Below are 18,704 nucleotides of genomic sequence, written 5' to 3'. Positions count from 1 at the left end.
AAGCGTCCGACTTCAGCCAGGTCACGATCTCGCAGTCCGTGGGTTCGAGCCCCGCGTCGGGCTCTGGGCTGATGGCTCAGAGCCTGGAGCCTGTTTCCGATTCTGTGTCTCCCTCTCTCTCTGCCCCTCCCCCGTTCATGCTCTGTCTCTCTCTGTCCCAAAAATAAATAAATGTTGAAAAAAAAAATTTTTTTTTTTAAAATAAAAAATAAAAAAAAATAAAAAAAAATTTTTTTAACTGATCCTTCTGGGCTACCCTACACAAAGGGCCAAGCAAGTTCCCATACCTCCAGAAGAAACCCTGAGGCTGAGAGGCAGAGTGATAAGGGTACTGGAGGTGAAAACTCTCTGCGTGCAGGGAACTATCTCTTGCACCTAGAAGGGGACAAAGATCAAGGAGGGGATATGGGGCGAGGCATCGTCGGCCTCTGCAACCACCACCAACAGCCGCCTCTCTGCCTTTATTGCTTGGTGACTCCTGCACGCTCAAAGCTTCTACTGTATCAGCTTCTACTTTGGGCTTTAATTTCTGTGGATCTCTGGGTTTCATGTCGCTCTGCTGCCCACATCTCTATGTAAGTCTTGCGTTTATTGTTTAAAATGTTTATTTATATATTTTGAGAGAGAAGGAGTGCACAAGTGGGGAAGGGGCAGAGAGAGAGAGAGATTGGGAGACACAGAAGCCAAAGTAGGCTCCAGACGCAGAGCTGTCAGCACAGAGCCTGACATGGGGCTCAAACTCATGAACCTGACCTGAGCCAGATCATGACCTGAGCCGAAGTCGGGCACTTAACCGACTGAGCCACCCAGGCGCCCCTGTAAGTCTTGCATTTAACCTGTCCTCGAGAGAAGCCTGAGTGGCTGGTTGAGTCACTGCCTTGACTCCCACCGGCCCAGCTCTCCAGCACTGGCCTCAAGAGCTGGCTGCCCCTTCACTCCAGGCCCTGATCCTCCCTCAGTCCACATTTTTGAGGTCCCAGGAATAAAACATAAAAACTTGTTCACGAGCTCTGTTTCTTCGGTAGGCGCTCTGATGTGACAGCTAGCTCCCAGGGTCTCGGCAGCAGGAATATACAAGTGAGGATACTGGGGCTCAGAGAAACTTGAGCTCAAGAAACTTGCTTAAGGGCATACAGTTAGTGACATGCAAGCTTGGACTCAAACACAGTCTCCTGATTCCAAATCTCATACTCTTTCCACTCCATCATTTTACCTCTTACGCAGGGAACGAAACCTCCAAGTGTTAAGTGTTAGGGGAATCTTGTTAGGAGGATCTGCTTGGCAGGTCACTTCACGACTGAAAGGGATCTGCCCAGGGATCCGGAGACTTTCGTGGTCCTGGAAGGCAGAGCACAAGACTCAAGTCGGACAAAACCCACGATAAATAGACCTGTACCTTTGGTGCCAGATCAAACACTGCTTTTTATGAAACACGAGTTGGTGCAAGTGGTAGGAGACACCAACGATTCCAGGAAAAAATTGGGGAAATCCAGGAAAAAGCATGCGATGAAGAAGGATTCTGTCCATGGCCTTCCATATTCCTGAGAGCTGAGGAGCGTTGCTTACCCAGCCGTGGTCCTGGTGGCAGACAGCAGAAAGCCAGCTGGCTAGCTTGCGCAGGAAAGGGTTTATTGGGAGAACGTGGAATTGTTCTCAGAATGGCGGGAAGGCTAGAGAAGCAGCTTAGACTGGAACCGGATGGGAGCTTCGTCATTCAAGACCAAACCACAGGAATGGTCAGCTGGCACCATCCCTCCTGGGCACTCAGGAGGGCCTGCTGGGCTGGCGGCTACTGCCCGCTGCTGGGCTCTGGCTCCAACCTCAGTTCAGGAGCCCAGGTCACGCGGCCGTGCTGGGTGTGTGGAAGGGGGTGAGGTCTGATCCATTTCGGCTTCCGGGATGGGAGTTGGGGGCTTGAGATAACATCCCAGATTGGAAGAGTGTTTGGAGGCTGGGCAGCCAAAGTGAGAAATATTTTCAGAACTGCTGTTATTCTACCTCAACGCTGGGCACTCCCCGGTTCTTCTTCCTTGACAGTGGCTCAAGCCTCTTCCTTCTTTTTTTTTCTTTTTAATTTTTTTTAAGTTTATTTATTCTGAGAGAGAGACAGAGTGAGTAAGCAGGGGAAGGGCAGAGAGAGAGGAAGAGAGAATCCCAAGCAGGCTCTGCGCCTTCAGCGCGAAGCCTGGTGTGGGGCTCGAACCCTCAGACTGTGAGATCATGACCTGAGCCGTAACCAAGAGCTGGACACTCAACTGACTGAGCCACCCAGGCGCCCCGCAAGCCTCTTCCTTCTTAAAACATTCTCCGTCATGAGACTTGTGCCTGCAACTCATCTCCCTCTGCAGCCAGGCTTCTTGAAAGGACTGTACATACTCACGGCCCCCACTTTGTCCGTCTCTCCCAGTGGTCTGTCATTTCTTCCCACCCACTGTCCCCACTGAGACTGCCCGCCAAGGTTACCAGGAACTTCCGGATGGCAAACCCACTTGTCACTTTCCGCCCTTCTCTGCACGTAGTGAAACCCTCCCCTCTCCAGTTGTCTGCTTCATTTCTTTTTGTTTAACTGTGGTCATACGTCATATGGTATGACAGGGGCAGGTTCGAGTTTTATGGGGCCTGAAGCTTTTGAGTTTGGAAGCAACTTCTTTAAGAAAAACAATGCAGAGTTACGGAGAGCAATTGCTAGAACCCCTTCCGGGCATTCAAAGGAGCTGATGCCAGGGAGGGGCAGGGAAGCTTAAGCTTCATTAACTTCATGAATCCTCCCTGAGAAGAGACGAGCCAGTTTATGGAACCATTCATCCCCTACCAAGGGACGTGATGCATTTGTCAGTGTTTGGCTATTCCAAAAGTATAACAGAGAACATTCTTACATGCATCTCTTTTGTGAACACATACGCTTCTCCACAATAGACAGGAATTGCCGGACCTTTTCATTCTTATTTGAAGGTTTTATTGGGAGGAGGCCCAAATCGCCCTCCAGTGAGATGTCACTAAATCCCACTCCAACCAGCCACTGCGGTGGGCATTCTCTCACACCCATATCCTTGCCGGCACTGGATATTATCATCTTTTTTTGTTCTGTTTTGTTTGCCAAGCTGATGGGAAAAATAAAAAAGGCATTTCAATGTTATTTTAATTTAGTGTATTAATTTCTAGGGCTGTTGTAACCAAGTACCACAGACTGGCTGGCTTAAAAAAAAAACAAAACGAAACAAAACCCGGAAGCTTATGGTCTCAAAGTTCTGGAGACTAGAAATCAAGATGCTGGCAGGGCCGTGCTCCCTCTGAAACCTGTAAGGGACTGTCCTTCCTTGCCTCTTCCTAGCTTCTGGTGGTGGGGGTTAACCTTTGGTGAATGGCTCCAATTCTCCTCACGTGGCGTTCTCCTCGTGTCTCTGTTGTTGTAAGGAAGACACTAGTCACACTGGATTATGGGCCCACCCTACTCCAGCATGACCTCATGTTAACTAATCATCTCTGGGACGATCCCATTTCCAAATAAGTCACATTCTGAGGTCGACGGGGTTAGGATTTCCACGTATTTTGGGGAAGGGGGAACACAATTCGGCCCCTAACACTTACATTCCTGTAGTTCCTAGGGACCTTGAACTTCTCTTCATACGTTTACTGGACATTTGTATCCTTTCTTCTGCAAATCACCTTCCCGTATCAGTTGCCCAGTTGTCTATAGGGCTGTGCGTCATTTTCTTATTTCAGTACCTTTCATCTTTTTCACGATGGACCCGTTATACAGGTGGAGAAGGTCTGCTCTCAGCTCGCCACATGTGCTTTAACTTTGGTTTTGGCGTCTGCCTTGACGTCTGTGACACAACACTCCCCAGGTTTCCCTCCTGCTTCTCTGGCCCAGCATCTGTCCTTCCTCCTCCCTCTCTTCCCTTGAGCGTCCCCCCACCTCATAAATGGCACCACGTCCGTCTATGCTCCTGCCGGAAGCACGGTGCCTCCTTTGATCATCCTTCTCCCTCATTCTCTTTATCTGACTTATCACCAAGCTCCACCCATTTAGCCTCCTAAAAACCTGCCAGATCCATGCATTTGTCTACTGGTCTAAGGCACGTCATCTATCACCCAGACACTTGCCAACAGCTTCCGGCCTAGTCTCCCTGCATCCACTCAGCCTCTCCAACCCATGCCCTCAGGATCTCTTTTAACCCAACTGATCTTGTCACATCTTCCCACAGGGGCCGCTTCTGGCACTGAGAATCAAGACCAAAAATTCTTGTGGCCCCCAAGGCCCTGGCCCTTCTGGCTGGAGCCACTTTCTCCTTCGGGATGCCCTCCACAGCTCTCCAGCCACACCAGCCTTCAGAGCAAATCTTCCCTCCAAAGCTCCTCATTTCCTGGAGGACTTTACCCTTGAAAGCGCCCAACCACCACGTCACTCCCACGGCTCAAGTGCAGGTGGAGTCCCCCACCCCCACCGCCACTTTGGGCCACATGAACACTGATGCGCCACCAGCCCTCGGACTCCGAAACGCAATCCACAAGTGGGGACACAGGTGGGTGCGCTGAGCCTGCCTCCTTCCTCTTTTCAGAGATTACAGAGGCTAATGCCATGGAAGGCAGAGAGTTGCCCTCTTCCTTTAGGGAAAAACATGTCCGTTATTACGCTGAGAAACACACGATCTCTTTCTGCCTGCCCAGGACTGGTATCAACCAAAAAGAAGATTAGCCATAGATGTGCACTTCACAGTGTTCCTCTTGGACCTTCCACCTGACACAGAGCAGTGATGACCTTGGGGGGACTTAGAATTGCCTTAGGAACACATACAACACAATGGCCAGTATTCAGGTTTTGGCTTTCAGAATGAGCTCTTGAAGCCCATATCACATAAAATAGTCTTCTCTTGTGTATCTATCTTTTCAACAAATAGTTAATAAGCCCTTACTATGAGCTGGGAGGAGTTTGAAGTGTGGCAATACAGCAGTGAAAAAGGTAGGGGTTTGCACACACCCTCCACAAAACTCATTCCAGGGGAGAGAGAAAATCATCAAATAAACAAGTATAGTACTGATTTATAGGAAGTATACTGATGTGCATGAAGGAAAACAAAGCAGAATAAGGGTCAGAGAGGAGGGAGGAGCTATTTGGGGCAGAAGGCGAGGGCTTTCTAAGGGAAAGCTACTCTAAGAGGGCTTTCTTAGGGAGGGGGGCTCTAAGGGCAGTGGGAGGGCTACTCTAAGAAGGTGACATTGGAGCAGAGCCCTGAAGGTGGTAAGGAATGACCACTCCAGGCAAAGGCCCAAGTTGGGGACAGATTTAGTGATAAAAATGGGGAATCATTGGCAGAGAGTATTCCAAGATGTAGGATTGGGTTAGATCATCTACGGGTTGAGTTTTAATAGAGAAGAGAAGGAATCCAAAGCACATGTAAAGGACAGGAGCCCATCATGCTCCATGCTGCCCAAAGCCCACCCAGGTCACCCCTCATCATGAAGAACCCCAACCCCATATGGTTCTGAACATCCCCTAATTTGCCCCAGACTCACACCTGCTACACTGTCATACCTTGGACCTTGTCGTTAGCAAATACAGCACATCTTCCAGGACTTCCATGTCTAACATCCCAGTCTTAGACCTCCTCCTCCAACTGTATTTCTAGCTCCTTCCTTTTACTCTCCTGATATGACAATTCTTCCTCGTGTTTGGGACCCCTAAGCCACCGGCCCTCATCTTTTAACTGGTCATCATCTCCTTTCCTATCTTCACGCCTCTCTTCTCCCAGATTGGATTTGTGGCCCATCACTTTAATCCATTCCTTGCTCAACAGCTGAATGTGGCTCAGCCACGTTGAATATTCTCTCTTTCTCTTTTTTTTTTTTAATGTTTATTTTTGAGAGAGAGAGAGACAGAGCACGAGGTGGGGAGGGGCAGAGAGAGAGTGGAGACACAATCTAAAGCAAGCAGGCTCCAGGCTCTGAGCTGTCAGCACAGACAACGTGGGCCTCGAACTCATGAACCGTGAGATCATGACTTGAGCCGAAGTCGGTCGCTTAACCGACTGAGCCACCCAGGCTCCCGAATATTCTCCTTTTGACTTCATCACAAAATCTCAAGCAGGTCCTACGTGTGACGAAGTCACAGTGAGAACTGTGCTGCTCAGAAATCCAACACCTACACAGAATGCTGATCCATTTTTTTCTCCCACTTCTCCCAGAGAGAAGTCATCAGTCATAAACACGGTCTCCTTCTTGCCGCTGACTTCGTAGACATCTTGTCTGAATGAAGTGGGGGAGGGGTGTCAGGGGGCAAGAAGATCTGAGGGCTGTGCACCCATCCCGCGGTGAGAAGTGCTGAGGCAGAGAGCTAGAGTTTTTGATTTGTACGAGCCAGGTAATGAGACTGGAGGGACCCCTGAACGGGGAAGGACATGGTATTTATCCATCAACAGTAGCTTGGAAAGAGAAGAGACAACCTGTCAGGCTTCAACGGGGGTGGGACGAGGAGATTACGTCTGGGAGTACAGGTGGAAAAAGAGAATGCGGATGAGTTTAGCGGATCCTTCCTGACGCTGGAGAAGAAAAGGAATCCTCTCTGGGTGCCCGGCCTCCACAGGAGAGACAAAGCAACTCCTAGGACCATGAGACACCCACCACCCTTCACAGTGTCAAGGAAGACGGTGAGTTCTGCATCTTAACCTCAGAGGAGAGTCTCTCATGACCAACTGCCTGCACATCACCCACTGGCTGCCCAGCAAATGATGTCTTTCTGTCTCGAGGCCTCACTCAGGGCTTCCAAAGTATTCCATGTGACCAAAGACCTTGTGGATAGCCCATGACAGATGTAAGCACCACCCCCCCCAAACAAGAAGGAACTCTGGACTTTCTGGGGGGCTCTTGTTACTGGAAAGCCCCCTACCATCGATGTTCTGAGGGCGTCTATCTAGAACTAGCCTGGGATGATTCCCCTTCGTGGAGACCGTGGTGACACCTAGTTCCATTACCCTAGCGTTTCAGGGCCTTGCTCTTTTTGGAAAAGACGCCAATCCTATTTAATGATTTCCCCAAGTGGAGTGTGGTAAGGGAGGCTTCTAAGCCGTCTCTGTGCACTCTCCTGAATCCAGCCGTCTAGTTCCATCCTCACTGCCACTTGCCTAGTGTGTATTCTCTCTTCCAGATTGCTGCCATGGCCTGCTCACCAGCCTCCTGGCTGGCAGCACCACCCCCACTCCTATCCATCACCTAAAACCCAGCTCTGATGGCATCACTCCCTTGTTTTCCATCAGGGTTGGCAAACTTTAGCCTGCAGGCCCTGGGAGTTAAGACTGGCTTTACTTTTTTTTTTTCTTTAATTTTTCTTTATTTTTTAGACACAGAGAGCGTGTAAGTGGGGGAGGGGCAGAAAAAGAGGGAGACCGGGAATCCCAGGCAGGCTCCAAACTGTCAGCGCAGAGCCCAATGCAGGGCTTGAACTCACGAGTTGTGAGATCATGACCTGAGCCGAAACCAAGAGTTGGGTGCTCAATGGACTAACCCACCCAGGTGCCCCTGGATTTTACATTTTTAAGTGGCTGGAAAAAATTCAAAAGAAGAATGGCATTCTGTGACATACGAAAATTATATGAAATTCGAATTTCTGTGGGCATAAATAAAACTTTATTGGGACACAGTCACACTCTTGTTTTTGTTGTGTTCTATGGCTTCTCTGGTGCTACACCGGCAGAAGCAAAAAGTTGCAACAGTCTAAAACACCTGCTATGTAGCCCATGACATAAAAAGCTTGCCGACCTCTCCTTTAGGTCATGTATGTATTCCCACTGCCTCCAGAATAAAATCCAAACGGCAGACTCTTTACCATGACCTTCAAAGTCCTTCATACTCTGTCTCCCAGTTCAACTTCAGGAACGTTAAACTTCTAGCAGTTCACAAATTCTGGGATTCTTCCCATTTGGTAAAATGCCCTTGCTCCCCTTCTCTGCTTGGCCAACTTATACGCTACATTCACGCTCTGCCCTGGGGTCACTGCCTCCAGGGAACCCTCTCTGACCCTCCCCGGGGCAGATGCAATCTCTCCCTGGTGAGTTCCCACAGACCCCTCTATCACAATTCCTGCTGCAAGGCAGGTATCCGGGAGGTTGGTTAGTGTGGCAGAGGAGCCAAAAAAGCTCATGACTTAGAAGTGTCGGTTAGAAAAAAAATAAACTAAAAAAAAAAAAAAAAAAAAAGAAGTGTCGTTGAGAGGGGCGCCTGGGTGGCTTGCTCTGTTAAGCTTCTGACTTCGACTCAGGTCATGATCTCACAATTTTTGAGTTCAAGCCCCCTCTCTCTCTGCCCCTCTCTGCCTGTTTTTTGCTTTCTCTGTCTCTCTATCTTTCAAAAATAAATGTTTTTTATTTTATTATTGTTTTTAATTTAAAAAAAATTTTAATGATTATTTCTTCTTAGAGAGAGAGAGAGAGAGAGAGAGAGAGAGAACATGCGTGCAAGCGGGGGAGGGTCAGAGAGAGAGGAAGACACAGAACCTGAAGCAGGCTCCGGACTCTGAGCTGTCAGCACAGAGCCTGATGTGGGGCTTGAACTTACTAACCATGAGATCATGACCTGAGCTAAAGTTGGACGCTTAACCTATTGAGCCACCCAGGCGCCCCTAAATAAGTACTTTCTAAAAAAAAATTTAATAAAAGCAAAAAGAAGTGTTGGTTAGATCGGGCAATTAGGGGATTGGTGATGACCGGCAAGAAAAATTTCAGTAGAATCGGGAGCAGGAGCCAGGTTGCTTTGGGGAGGAAGTGTATGTGAGGAAACTGAGGCAGCCAGTGTAGACGACTCTTTCAACAAGTGCTTTGGCTTAGGAGGGAAAGAGGCTAGTTGCTGGAAAAGGACACAAGGTGGAGGGAGGGAGGTAGACACGTAAGGACTCTTATTTGTTCTTGTCAAGGAGTCAGTGGGGAGACATCAGAGAAGCCCGAGAGAACATCAAGGGGCCGAAGGTAGAATCTGGTTTGGGATCCAGCACAGTGGGAAGGACTGGCCTTAGGCAGTGCATGCCGCTATGACAGCATACCACAGACTGGGTGATCTGCAAACACAAAACATGTATTTCTCACCGTTCTGGGAGCTGGGAGTCCAGGTTGCACACTGTTGTATAATGGAAGGATGAGAGATCCTTCTGGGGCCTCTTTCGTGAGGACACTAATCCCATTCGAAAGGGCTTGGCCCTCGTGACCTAATCACCTCTTAAAGACCTCACTTCCTAATACCATCCCACTGGACATTGGGGTTTAACGTATGAGATTTGTGGGATACAAACATTCAGACCTGTTTTCTCCTTGGAGGCAATAAGTGGGTACGGTCAGGGGGGAACCTTGATGGCAGGACGATGGGAGAGTCCCTGTCCGAAGGCTTCCAGATTCTGTGTGTGATAGTAGGAGAGGCCAACGGTTTGGGGAGACTGGAGATGGTCTTAAATAGCCACTGTGGAAGATGGCAGGGTGAGCCCACGAGGAAAGCAGAGCACACTGTGTGTAGTACCGGGGGCCTCTGGCCACAGTTGATGTCCACAAATTAATGGCACCAGACTCTGTGGTGACATGGTTTTCTCCAGCAGAGCTGATGGCCCTGGTGTGCCCATGGAGAGGAAGAATAATCTGACTGACCTGAGCTGGGGTTTCCAGGCAGGTGTGGTGGACAGTCAGCTGGAGAGGAGTCGTGAGGTTGCTAGAGGAGCGGTCAGGGTGGGGGAGCCACACAGGAGAGGGCAGGAAGTGAAGACAGGAAGAGTGGAGTCAAAGACCACCTTGAGGGTAAGAGAACAGGAAGTGTGAGCACAGCAACGAACACGCAGCTGGAGAGCTGGGGCCACAGGGGGAGAAAGGGCTCCCGCGTGTAACAACGCAGGGTGAGGTAACGAGGTCCACATTTTGGGCCCGTGGAAGGGGGGGGGAGGTGGAATGACCGGGCGAGGCGGAGGGCAAGGAGCTGAGCGCAGGAGGCGCTCTGTTGTATGGCCCCGCACGTGGGCACAGAGACAGCAGCACAAAGGAGGGCCTGGGGAGGAAGAGAAAGAGAAAGCAAGTCTGGGCCCAAAGCGGCCATGAAGGGGTGAGGCAAGAACGCCAGGGGAGACAGGGTCTTTACCAGACAGTAAAGGAGAATGGACTGGAGGAAGCCTCGGGCAGGTGCGAGAGTGGCAAGGAATGAGGGTAAAGGGGAGGGGTGCCAGGAAGAGGTGCCCTTACCCACCCTCTAGCCTCAGCCCCAATAACCAACCCATCATGTCTCTATGGATTTACCTGTTGTGAAGACTTCATACGAGCGGAATCATACAAGAAGTGGCCTTTTGTGGCTGGGCTCTTTCATCGAGTTTAATGTTCCCAAGTCTCGTCCATGTTACAGTCTATGTCAGGACTTCATTCCTGATTATGGCGAAATCATATTCCATTGGACGGACTACCACACATTGTTCATTCGTTCCTTCCTTGGCAGACTTTTGGGTTGCTTCCATTGTTGGACGTCCTGAATATTGCTGCTGTGAACATTCACGTCCAAGTCTCTGTGGGAACTGTTTTCGATTCTCTTGGATTCTCTTTGATTCTCGGGAGTGAATTGCTGGGTCATGTGGGAACTCTGTGTTTAGCTATCTGAGGAATGGTTAATTGTTTCAACAACACTGAACAGTTTTACATCCCCCCAGCAGTTGTGGGAGGGTTTCGTGCCTCTCTTGAAACAACTGAAGACCTGACCAGACTGAGTCCGCGTTCCCCACATGAAGCTGGCTCAGGACATGTGGGCTCTCCAGCTTGTCAGTGTCATTACCACTCACAGTGGGTACACGCATGTTCACCCCTGGCCATTAGCCCCTCATACGTCATGCATTCTCCTTACCGGCCAGGCCCCAGAGTTCAACCCTAGGCTGTGCAATCAGCAGGCAATTTTGTTGACCAAAAACCGGCTTTCCAAAGGACCAAGTAAAAAGTTTTGGGACGGTGGAGACAAGGGGTCGTTGAGACGAAAGAGGAATGACAAAGCAGTGTGGAAATAAGAGATGACCAGAGGAGCTGATATTTGGGCAGTGACCAAGAATAAGAGGTGCGGCAGGCTGAGCATCCTTGCCGAGGAGGGCTGAGGTTGGGCCCCTGCCTCAGTGGTCCCGACGCATAGGGAAGAACCAGGCTTCCAGGCCCTGAAGCTCAGTGACTTAACTAGTAACTCAAGGGAGAATTTGTCTCCACGTAGATCAGCACTGTCTAATAACGATAGTTATGAGCCAGGTATGTTATCAAATGACTTTTTTCTTTGCTAATCATTGAGGATATCTCACGGTGGCTCTAAAAAAAAATTTTTTTTAACATTTATTCATTTTTAAGGGACAGAGTGTGAGTGGGGGAGGGGCAGAGAGAGAGGGAGACACAGAATCCGAAGCAGGCTCCAGGCTCCGAGCTGTCAGCACAGGGCCCGACGCGGGGCTCGAACCCATGAACCATGAGATCGTGACCCGAGCTGAAGTAGGACACTCAACCAGCTGAGCCACCCAGGCGCTCCTAGCATCTTTTAATAAATTTAAGAGCTGTGTCAATTTCCTTTCCTGAGAACTCTTTGTTCACATTCCAGGACTGCTTTTCTATAGGATTTTAGTCCGGCACTTTGATTTATAGGAGTTCTTTTTATGCTATGGAGATTTGTCTGCATGTGTGTTGCATATATTATTGTTCTGTTTACTGTCTTTTGATTTGGTTATTTTTTTCTGTGGAAATTTTTTTAAATGTTATGGTGGTCAAAGTTGATGACTTCTGAGTTCTGAGTCATGCTTAAACAAACCCATCCCACTGCAGGATTATAAATTTTTTTTAAATCTGATACTTTAATGGTTTCACATTTTAGATTTATATCTTTGAGCTGTTTGAAGTTTATTTTAGTGTAAGTAATGCAGGAAGGGTACAAATGCGTTTGTTTCCAGATGACTACTCAGTATTCCCAGAAGGATTTATTGCATTTATTTCCCATGTGTATTAGGGTCTGTTTCTGAACTTTCTATCCTATTCTATTGATCTGTCTATTCATGTTCCCAAACAAAAAGTATTTTTTTTAATTTTAATGTTTATTTATTCTTGAGAAAGAGAGAGAGACAGAGACAGAGCATGAGCAGGGAAGGGTCAGAGAGAGAGAGGGAGACACAGAAACTTAGGCAGGCTCCAGACTCTGAGCTGTCAGCACAGAGCCCGATGTGGGGCTCAAACTCACGAGCTGTGAGATCATGACCTGAGCCGAAGTCGGATGCTCAACTGACTGAGCCATCCAGGCGCCCCTAAAAAGTATTTTTAATTACTGTAATTTTACAGTATGTATTGACATCTGGTTGAGCTAGCCTTATTCTTCTCACTCTTCTTAAGAATTTTCTTAGGGAGGCACCTGGGTGACTCAGTAGGTTAAGCATCTGACTCTTGATTTCAGCTCAGATTGTGATCTCATGGTTGGTGGGGTCGGGCCCTGCGTTGGGCTCTGGGGTGACAGCGCAGAGCCTACTTGAGATTCTCTCGCTCTCCCTCTCTCTGCCCCTCCCCCACTCACGCTCGTGCTCCTTCATTCTCTCACACTCTCTCAAAAGAAATAAAATAAACTTAAAAAAAAAAAGAGTCTCTTCCCATAAGCAGCCTGAGGTGATCTCTGAAAATGGTTCGCTATTCACCTGATTCAGAAAACCCGACAAAATCAAACAAACCAAGAGGTTCAAATCTTTGTGTTCACTTTAGGAACACACGTGAAACTGCCCAGGCCATCAGGGGTATGCATGTCTGAAAAGCCACCAAGTATCCGAACGACGACACTTTGCACAAGCAATGTATTCCATTCCATCACTACGATGGTGGAGCTGGTAGGTGGGCCCAGGCCAAACAGTGGGGCTGGACACAGGGTCAGTGGCCCAAAAAGATGGCTGACTTTTTACTGCACATGCTTAAAAATGCAGAGAGTAATGCTGAACTTAAGGGTTCAGATGGAGATTCTCTGGTCATTGAGCACATCCAGGTGAACAGAGCCCCCAAGATGCAAGGTAGAACTCAGAGGGTTCAAAGTCAGATTAACCCATACATGAGCTCTCCCAGCCACACTCAGATGATCCTTACTGAAAAGAGCAGATTGTTCCTAAACCAGAAGAGGAAGTTGCACAGAAGAAAAACATATCCCAGAAGAAACTGAAGAAACAAAACTTAAGGCCCGGGAGTAAATTCTGCATAAAATAAGTGTAAATCAAAGTAAAAACAGAAAAAATTAAAAATAAATCAATAAAAAATAAAAAAATTTTTTAGAGGTACCTGGCTGGCTCAGTCAGTGGACAGCGCAGTTCTTGGTCTCCAGATTGTGGGTTCAAGCCCCACGTTGGGTATAGAGATTACTCTAAAAAAAAAAAAAGAAAGAAAAGAAAAAAAGAATTTGTTTAGCTCTTTTTTTTTAATGTTTATTTATTTTTGAGAGAGAGAGACAGAGGGCGAGTGGAGGGGATAGGGAAGCAGAGAGAGAGAGGGAGACACAGAATCGGAATCAGGCTCCAGGCTCTGTGCTGACAGCTGACAGGGCCCCAACCCATGACCTGCGAGATCATGACCTGAGCCGAAGTCTGACGCTTAACTGGCTGAGCCACCCAGGAGCCCCGATAATTTGTTTAGTTCTTAAAAACTAGCTTTTCTGGGGCTTATTTTTGGCGGGGAGGAGAAGCCCACATTAAATTGATACATTCATTCAGAAAGAATTAATATCTTTCTAATATTGATTTCTCTCCTTTTCTTACACAAAAGTAGCACACCACATGATCTATTCTACTCCCTTTTTTTCACTCAACGTATCCTGCAGATCTTTCCATCTCACATCATAGTTTCCTTACTCTTGTGCACAGCTGTGTGGCATGCCACTGGTAGGTGTACCTTAGTCTGTTGACTGGTCCCCTGTAGATGAATACTTATTCTTTGACTCTTTTTCTGTTACAGATGTGACTCATTTTGCGTGCACCCACTACTCCACCCCGGGGTCTTTGCTCCCTTCCCCCCCCCCCCCCCACGCCAACCCCATATGCACATGGCTCATCTCCTCACCTCCTTTCTTCTCCAGGAAGCCCATCCGGGCCACCGGCAATCCCAAGCTCCCTATTCCGCTCTACTCTTTTCTGTTAGCAATTACCACCTTCTAACACACTATATCATTTACTTTTACTATTGTGTTTATTATCTGCTTCCTACACCAGATTGGAAGGTTTTTGGTTTGGGTTTTGGTTTCGTTTTGTCCAATTTGTTTATTCATCTGCATTCTTGGCATCCAGAAGAGGATCCGATGTGGAATGAATAAGCACTCAGTAGTAATTGCTGAATGAATGAATGAATGAGTGAATGAATATACAAGCACACTGGTAACATAAATTCCCAGAACTGGAATTTCTGGGTCAAAATGTAAATCTTCCATTATATTTTCAAAATAATCTTTTTTATATATAATAAGGTTATTGACTTTTTTCAGATTTTTTTTAATTTTTAGGTAATCTCTACACCCAATGTGGGGCTCAAATTCACAACCCCGAGATCAAGAGTCGCATGCTCCATCGACTAGCCATACGCCCCAAGCCTATTATTTTTGCATACTAAATTTGTACTTAGACACCTACTGAATTCTCTTTGTGCTACAGTTTTTAGTTGAATTTCTTACGTTTTCTGAGATATAATTGTGTCATATCACCTATAAATAATAACTATATCTCTTCTTTTTTAAATCTCTATACCTCTTTTTTGTTTCTTTGTCCACTTGTTTAATTACATTGGTAAGTGCCTCTGGAACAATTTTAAATAAAATTATGTATGTGATGGTAGTGAATATCCTTGTTTTATCTTGACATTAATGGGAATGCTTTTAGTATTCTAGTATTTTATCCTTACAAATTGGCTTTTTGGCTTGAGGGGTGTGTGTGTGTGTGTGTGTGTGTGTGTGTGTGCAATTGTATTTTAAGAACGTATCTTTCCCTTCCTGTTGTTTAGAAATTTTCTTTTTCAACGTTTATTTATTTTTGGGACAGAGAGAGACAGAGCATGAACGGGGGAGGGGCAGAGAGAGAGGGAGACACAGAATCGGAAACAGGCTCCAGGCTCTGAGCCATCAGCCCAGAGCCCGACGCGGGGCTCGAACTCACAGACCGCGAGATCGTGACCTGGCTGAAGTCGGACGCTTAACCGACTGCGCCACCCAGGCGCCCCATAGAAATTTTCTTTTTAAATTAGGCATGGACTTTGACTTTCACCAAATACCTTTGCAGCATTACGTAATAATCATGCAATTTTCTCCAATGATTTATAAGTATGGTGAATAATATCAATAACATTCCTAATATTGAACCGTCTATGTTCTTGGTATACCCATACTCGGTTGTGGTATATATACAATTTTTATTGTTTGCTGGATTTTGTTTGCCAAAATTTGGCTTACAACTTTTGCTGTTATGAAACTAGTCTATAGTGTTCCTCCCTCCTGCTATCTTTGACAGATTGGGGTATTGATATGTAATATTCATAAAAGGCATTTGGAAGAGTTGACCTGATAGAGTGGTTAAGAGAGTAAGTTTCTGGAACTAAACTCACCAGGCTCAAATTGGGATCTGCCATTAACAGTTGTGTAGTCCTGAAACAAGTGATTTAACTCCTTTTGCCTGAGTTTTTTTCATCTCTAAAATGAGGATAATAACTTATCTTTTTCATAGGATTATCATGAGAATCGAAGAATACAACAGAGTGCAGCTACCATGTAGGGACTCAATAAATATAAGGTTTATTACGATTATTGTCTCTAAGATCTTGAAGCATTTGAATGATGTTTTTATTTATCGCTCCTTAAAGTGTTGGCGAAGTCATCAGAGGACTTAAACGACCTAGTGTTCTTGTTTTTTTTTTCCTTTGTGGTTGGGAAAACTGCTTCTTGATAACATTTTCATTTTATGTGTATGATATTTGGTCTGTTTAGAATTGAATTGATTTTCGGGGGGTCTGGGTGGCTTCTTCGGTTAATCGTCTGACTTCGGCTCAGGTCATGATCTCATCGCCGGTATGAGTTCAAGCCCCACCTTGGGTTCTGTGCTGACAGCTCAGAGCCTGGATCCGGCTTCGGATTCTGTGCCTCCCTCTCTCTCTGCCCCTCCCCCCGCTCATGCTCTGTCAGTCTCTCTCAAAAATAAACATTAAAAAAAAAAAAAAAAGAATTGAATTGTCTTCATGGATTGATTTTGGTAATTTATGGTTTCCCAAAAAAACCATCCGTTTAGTTCAGGCTTTCTCACTTATTTGCATAATAGTCAATTCTTTGAAGTTTTTGCTTTTGTTTGTTTGTTTTTAAATGGCTGTGGCTATTTCTTCATTGTCAATTCTTATTTTGTTTGGAAGGGTCTTAAGTTATTTTCAGTACTTCAAAAAGTCCAAAAGCTATAGGTTTCTACTACTTAGCAACACTGGCAATTCTCCTGCTTTGAGCTAAAATGCTGTCAACCTGTTCAGGTAACGGCGGTTATCTCCTGTTGATTCCAGGCACCGGTGGTAGAGTGGGGTTATAATTTAGTTACCACTTAAAGCAGATGTCCTCAGTAGATACCATTTTTTAAGCCACGCATCTGTGGTAAAGGTGACAGTGGTGGGTAACAGAGGGTCCTTGGTCAACAACCACAGTCCATAACATTAAAGGTGTGTTAGCAAATACCTTCTTACTCTTGGCTGGTTTGTGTTAACCCTTGTCCGCATGGACAGAAAAGCCTTACCTAGTTTAGCAAGAGAAGGGTTCACTGCTTTTGTCCTGAATCGCCTGTAGCTGTTGTTTCTAAGTTCTAAGAGTTCAGTTACCATGGCAACTGTGCTAGCAAGCCCCAGAGTGTTTGTTAACTTTGAACAGGGTGAGTCTGGAAGGAGATACAGAAGAATGGAAAGACCTTGGTGTGACCCATTCATTCATTCTCTTGGCATTGGGGATCCCCATGTGAACAAGACAGACAAAAGCCTAGCAAGACTTACAGATTGTAAAGAGTCATGTAGACCCATACTCCACTGCCAGCGCTGAGGGGTTTTTTTGTTTTTTGTTTTTAGTTTATTTATTTTTGAGAGCATGAGAGAGAGCGAGAGAGTGTGAGTGGGGGGAGGGGCAGAGAGAGAGGGAGAGAGAGAATCCCAAGCAGAGAGAATCCCCGTGCTGTCAGTGCAGAGCCCCACATAAGCCTTGATCTCACAAATCGTGAGATCATGACCTAAGCGAAAACCAAGAATCCGAAGCTTAATGGACTGAGCCACCCGGGGCGCCCCCAGCCCTGCCTCTTAATAGCTGTGCGATGTTGGGCTGGTCACTAAGCCTCCTAGAATCTCCTCTGCAAAATGGAGCTATTAACATATACCCTGCAGGTGGTTCATAGAACGGCTCTGAGGCACCTGGACAAGAGCCAGTGCTATATAAACATTGGTTCGCTTCCTCTTAGACGAGTCCAGCCATTTACAGGCTGTGTGACTTGGGAGAAGATATTTTATCTGCTCGGAGCTTCCATTTCTCCCGGATATTGTCTAAAGTCCCTCTTGACTCTGGGAGCCTTGGACCCTGAAGGGTTAAATATGGAGGTTTGACTGTCTGCTCCCCCGCCCCTTTCCTTCCCAAGCAGAACCAACCAGACCCGGAAGTACAGGTTCCAGGGCAGGGCTGATTTCAGATGTGAATCCCATGCTTGTCAGACCAGATTTCCTGGTTTGGGATTTGGGCAATCCAGTTGCTCTAACCTGATCTCACAGGGGACACATCCCTTTGCTTCTCTTGGCTACTCCAGTCCAAGGGGAATGGAGACTGCTGGACCCAGTGGAGAATAGCAGCGGGGGTCAGCGCACAGGGCAGGGAGCTACAGAGCCCTGCATTAGGTGCTTCAGAGGTTTTGTTTGTTTCATTGAGATAAAATTCACATAACACAAAGTTAACTATTTTATTTATTTTTTAAAATGCTTATTTATTTTTGAGAGAGAAAGAGAGAGAGAGAGAGAGAGCAGGGGAAGGCAGAGAGAAAAGGAGAGAGAATCCCAAGCAGGCTCTGTGCTGACAGCCCAATGCGGGGCTCAATCTCATGAACCATGAGATCATCACCTGAGCCAAAGTCTGACTCTTCACCAACTGAGCCACCCAGGCGCCCCTAAAGTTAACCATTTTAAAGTGTATCATTCAGTGGCATTTTGTGCATTTTCAATGTTGTGCAACCATCACCTCCATCTAGTTCCAAAACATTTTCATCACTGTCACAGCAGATCTTGGACTCATTAAGTAATCACTCCTTTTTTCCCTCTTTCCCCAACCCCCACAACCACTAATCTGCTTTCTGTCTCTATAGATTTAAATTTCCCTATTCTGGGAATGCCTGCTTGGCTCAGTCGCTGGAGCCTCCGACTCTCGAGTTTGGCTTAGGTCATGATCTCAAGGTTCATGGGATCGAGCCCTGCATTGGGCTCTGCCCTGATGGTACAGAGCCTGCTTGGGATTCTCTCTCTCTCTTGCTCGTGCATGTGTGTTCTCTCTCTCTCAAAATAACTAAACTTAAAAAAATTTTTTTTTTTCTAAATTTTTTTTTTAATTTTTTTTTTCAACGTTTATTTATTTTTGGGACACAGAGAGACAGAGCATGAACGGGGGAGGGGCAGAGAGAGAGGGAGACACAGAATCGGAAACAGGCTCCAGGCTCTGAGCTATCAGCCCAGAGCCCG

General features: G+C 46.7%; 1 pseudogene; it reads left to right on the top strand.

Annotated features, from left to right (window-relative positions):
* The first annotated feature begins 12,557 nt into the window (after positions 1-12,557).
* LOC121040290 (60S ribosomal protein L17-like) lies at positions 12,558-13,233 on the top strand (annotated as a pseudogene).
* Positions 13,234-18,704: the final 5,471 nt, after the last annotated feature.

The sequence above is a fragment of the Herpailurus yagouaroundi genome, unplaced genomic scaffold (assembly GCF_014898765.1).
Source record: "Herpailurus yagouaroundi ecotype Mexico unplaced genomic scaffold, PumYag 182, whole genome shotgun sequence".
Taxonomy (NCBI): Eukaryota; Metazoa; Chordata; class Mammalia; order Carnivora; family Felidae; genus Herpailurus; species Herpailurus yagouaroundi.
Note: the sequence above shows the minus strand (reverse complement) of the source record. Positions and strands in the feature narration are given on the sequence as shown.